The sequence below is a fragment of the Salmo salar genome, chromosome ssa21 (assembly GCF_905237065.1).
Source record: "Salmo salar chromosome ssa21, Ssal_v3.1, whole genome shotgun sequence".
In the NCBI taxonomy this organism is placed as follows: Eukaryota; Metazoa; Chordata; class Actinopteri; order Salmoniformes; family Salmonidae; genus Salmo; species Salmo salar.
Window position 1 is genome coordinate 57,053,462 of NC_059462.1, and position 5,000 is coordinate 57,058,461.

A 5,000-nucleotide genomic window follows, 5' to 3' on the forward strand; every position below is an offset into this window, starting at 1 on the left:
TCTCTCCTCTCTATCTCTGCCCTCTCTCTCTCTCTCTCTCTCTCTCTCTCTCTGCAGCAGCTCTAAGGAGACGGGCATTGTGCTGCCAAGCAGACTCCCTGGGTAGGTCTATAGAAACCCATCATAAAGCTACCACAGTGACCCTCACACACCGAAGAGAAACCAGCACACAGCCCTCCACAATGAGTTCTACCTGGCTGGGACATTCACCTGAACCAAGAAGTCCTACTAAAATATGCAGAACTATTAAACAAATTAACAAGATTAGAAAGATATACACAGCATGATGTCAGAGGCTGATGTAAACAGATGATGTCAGAGGCTGATGTAAACAGATGATGTCAGAGGCTGATGTAAACAGATCGATACACAGCATGATGTCAGAGGCTGATGTAAACAGATGATGTCAGAGGCTGATGTAAACAGATCGATACACAGCATGATGTCAGAGGCTGATGTAAACAGATGATGTCAGAGGCTGATGTAAACAGACCGATACACAGCATGATGTCAGAGGCTGATGTAAACAGATCGATACACAGCATGATGTCAGAGGCTGATGTAAACAGATGATGTCAGGAGGCTGATGTAAACAGATCAATACACAGCATGATGTCAGAGACTGATGTAAACAGATCGATACACAGCATGATGTCAGAGGCTGATGTAAACAGATCGATACACCGCTCATGCTAATCAGAACAGTAACGGAGACAGACAGGATGTAATCAAACAGTCTCCCAGTCCTGGTTATAAATAGTAACGGAGACAGACAGGATGTAATCAAACAGTCTCCCAGTCCTGGTTATAAATAGTAACGGAGACAGACAGGATGTCAGTCTCCCAGTCCTGGTTATAAATAGTAACGGAGACAGACAGGATGTGATCAAACAGTCTCCCAGTCCTGGTTATAAATAGTAACGGAGACAGACAGGATGTCAGTCTCCCAGTCCTGGTTATAAATAGTAACGGAGACAGACAGGATGTCAGTCTCCCAGTCCTGGTTATAAATAGTAACGGAGACAGACAGGATGTCAGTCTCCCAGTCCTGGTTATAAATAGTAACGGAGACAGACAGGATGTCAGTCTCCCAGTCCTGGTTATAAATAGTAACGGAGACAGACAGGATGTCAGTCTCCCAGTCCTGGTTATAAATAGTAACGGAGACAGACAGGATGTCAGTCTCCCAGTCCTGGTTATAAATAGTAACGGAGACAGACAGGATGTAATCAAACAGTCTCCCAGTCCTGGTTATAAATAGTAACGGAGACAGACAGGATGTCAGTCTCCCAGTCCTGGTTATAAATAGTAACGGAGACAGACAGGATGTCAGTCTCCCAGTCCTGGTTATAAATAGTAACGGAGACAGACAGGATGTGATCAAACAGTCTCCCAGTCCTGGTTATAAATAGTAACGGAGACAGACAGGATGTCAGTCTCCCAGTCCTGGTTATAAATAGTAACGGAGACAGACAGGATGTAATCAAACAGTCTCCCAGTCCTGGTTATAAATAGTAACGGAGACAGACAGGATGTCAGTCTCCCAGTCCTGGTTATAAATAGTAACGGAGACAGACAGGATGTCAGTCTCCCAGTCCTGGTTATAAATAGTAACGGAGACAGACAGGATGTGATCAAACAGTCTCCCAGTCCTGGTTATAAATAGTAACGGAGACAGACAGGATGTCAGTCTCCCAGTCCTGGTTATAAATAGTAACGGAGACAGACAGGATGTAATCAAACAGTCTCCCAGTCCTGGTTATAAATAGTAACGGAGACAGACAGGATGTCAGTCTCCCAGTCCTGGTTATAAATAGTAACGGAGACAGACAGGATGTCAGTCTCCCAGTCCTGGTTATAAATAGTAACGGAGACAGACAGGATGTCAGTCTCCCAGTCCTGGTTATAAATAGTAACGGAGACAGACAGGATGTCAGTCTCCCAGTCCTGGTTATAAATAGTAACGGAGACAGACAGGATGTCATCAAACAGTCTCCCAGTCCTGGTTATAAATAGTAACGGAGACAGACAGGATGTCAGTCTCCCAGTCCTGGTTATAAATAGTAACGGAGACAGACAGGATGTCAGTCTCCCAGTCCTGGTTATAAATAGTAACGGAGACAGACAGGATGTAATCAAACAGTCTCCCAGTCCTGGTTATAAATAGTAACGGAGACAGACAGGATGTAATCAAACAGTCTCCCAGTCCTGGTTATAAATAGTAACGGAGACAGACAGGATGTCAGTCTCCCAGTCCTGGTTATAAATAGTAACGGAGACAGACAGGATGTCAGTCTCCCAGTCCTGGTTATAAATAGTAACGGAGACAGACAGGATGTCAGTCTCCCAGTCCTGGTTATAAATAGTAACGGAGACAGACAGGATGTAATCAAACAGTCTCCCAGTCCTGGTTATAAATAGTAACGGAGACAGACAGGATGTCAGTCTCCCAGTCCTGGTTATAAATAGTAACGGAGACAGACAGGATGTGATCAAACAGTCTCCCAGTCCTGGTTATAAATAGTAACGGAGACAGACAGGATGTCAGTCTCCCAGTCCTGGTTATAAATAGTAACGGAGACAGACAGGATGTAATCAGAACAATGAGACAGAGGGACACAGGACTCTCTATTCTTCCACTTCATTTCCCCTCTCCTTCGGGCAGTTATCTGACCTAATGCTCACTCATGGTTTTATAATGGCTGTTAAGATTCTTGTGGCTGAGACAAATGTTTCAGTTGTTAGTCACGGTGATACGATAATACCATCTTATAGCTACATGGCTGAGCAGAATGGCTTTACAGAGAAGCTGGGCGGAAGGGGCAGGGTTATGGTACCTACATGGCTGAGCAGAATGGCTTTACAGAGAAGCTGGGCGGAAGGGGCAGGGTTATGGTACCTACATGGCTGAGCAGAATGGCTTTACAGAGAAGCTGGGCGGAAGGGTCAGGGTTATGGTACCTACATGGCTGAGCAGAATGGCTTTACAGAGAAGTTGGGCGGAGGGTCAGGGTACCTACATGGCTGAGCAGAATGGCTTTACAGAGAAGCTGGGCGGAAGGGGCAGGGTTAGAGATTATGGTAGCTACATGGCTGAGCAGAATGGCTTTACAGAGAAGCTGGGCGGAGGGTCAGAGGTTATGGTACCTACATGGCTGAGCAGAGGTGGGGCTGGGCGGGGGGTCAGGGTTAGAGGTTATGGTACCTACATGGCTGAGCAGAGGTGGGGCTGGGCGGAGGGTCAGGGTTATGGTACCTACATGGCTGAGCAGAGGTGGGGCTGGGCGGAGGGTCAGGGTCAGGGTTATGGTACCTACATGGCTGAGCAGAGGTGGGGCTGGGCGGGGGTCAGAGTTATGGTACCTACATGGCTGAGCAGAGGTGGGGCTGGGCGGACGGTCAGGGTTATGGTACCTACATGGCTGAGCAGAGGTGGGGCTGGGCGGGGGTCAGGGTTATGGTACCTACATGGCTGAGCAGAGGTGGGGCTGGGCGGAGGGTCAGGGTTAGAGGTTATGGTACCTACATGGCTGAGCAGAGGTGGGGCTGGGCGGGGGGTCAGGGGTTAGAGGTTATGGTACCTACATGGCTGAGCAGAGGTGGGGCTGGGCGGGGGTCAGGGTTAGAGGTTATGGTACCTACATGGCTGAGCAGAGGTGGGGGCTGGGCGGGGGTCAGGGTTATGGTACCTACATGGCTGAGCAGAGGTGGGGCTGGGCGGGGGGTCAGGGTTATGGTACCTACATGGCTGAGCAGAGGTGGGGCTGGGCGGAGGGTCAGGGTTAGAGGTTATGGTACCTACATGGCTGAGCAGAGGTGGGGCTGGGCGGGGGGTCAGGGTTATGGTACCTACATGGCTGAGCAGAGGTGGGGCTGGGCGGGGGGTCAGGGTTAGAGGTTATGGTACCTACATGGCTGAGCAGAGGTGGGGCTGGGCGGGGGTCAGGGTTATGGTACCTACATGGCTGAGCAGAGGTGGGGCTGGGCGGGGGGTCAGGGTTATGGTACCTACATGGCTGAGCAGAGGTGGGGCTGGGCGGGGGTCAGGGTTATGGTACCTACATGGCTGAGCAGAGGTGGGGCTGGGCGGAGGGTCAGGGTTAGAGGTTATGGTACCTACATGGCTGAGCAGAGGTGGGGCTGGGCGGGGGTCAGGGTTATGGTACCTACATGGCTGAGCAGAGGGGGGGCTGGGCGGAGGGTCAGGGTTATGGTACCTACATGGCTGAGCAGAGGTGGGGCTGGGCGGGGGTCAGGGTTATGGTACCTACATGGCTGAGCAGAGGTGGGGCTGGGCGGGGGGTCAGGGTTATGGTACCTACATGGCTGAGCAGAGGTGGGGCTAGGCGGGGGTCAGGGTTATGGTACCTACATGGCTGAGCAGAGGTGGGGCTGGGCGGAGGGTCAGAGGTTATGGTACCTACATGGCTGAGCAGAGGTGGGGCTGGGCGGGGGTCAGGGTTAGAGGTTATGGTACCTACATGGCTGAGCAGAGGTGGGGCTGGGCGGGGGGTCAGGGTTATGGTACCTACATGGCTGAGCAGAGGTGGGGCTGGGCGGGGGGTCAGGGTTATGGTACCTACATGGCTGAGCAGAGGTGGGGCTGGGCGGGGGTCAGGGTCAGGGTTATGGTACCTACATGGCTGAGCAGAGGTGGGGCTGGGCGGGGGTCAGGGTTATGGTACCTACATGGCTGAGCAGAGGTGGGGCTGGCGGGGGGTCAGGGTTATGGTACCTACATGGCTGAGCAGAGGTGGGGCTGGGCGGGGGGTCAGGGTCAGGGGTTATGGTACCTACATGGCTGAGCAGAGGTGGGGCTGGGCGGAGGGTCAGGGTCAGAGGTTATGGTACCTACATGGCTGAGCAGAGGTGGGGCTGGGCGGAGGGTCAGGGTCAGAGGTTATGGTACCTACATGGCTGAGCAGAGGTGGGGCTGGGCGGGGGGTCAGGGTTATGGTACCTACATGGCTGAGCAGAGGTGGGGCTGGGCGGGGGGTCAG

At 52.1% G+C, this 5,000-nt stretch overlaps 1 protein-coding gene across 1 annotated transcript in view; it reads right to left on the bottom strand.

The window, feature by feature from the left end:
- bmpr2b (bone morphogenetic protein receptor, type II b (serine/threonine kinase)) overlaps positions 1–5,000 on the bottom strand; it is a 137,514-nt gene that overhangs the window by 75,254 nt on the left and 57,260 nt on the right. The window lies entirely within an intron of this gene.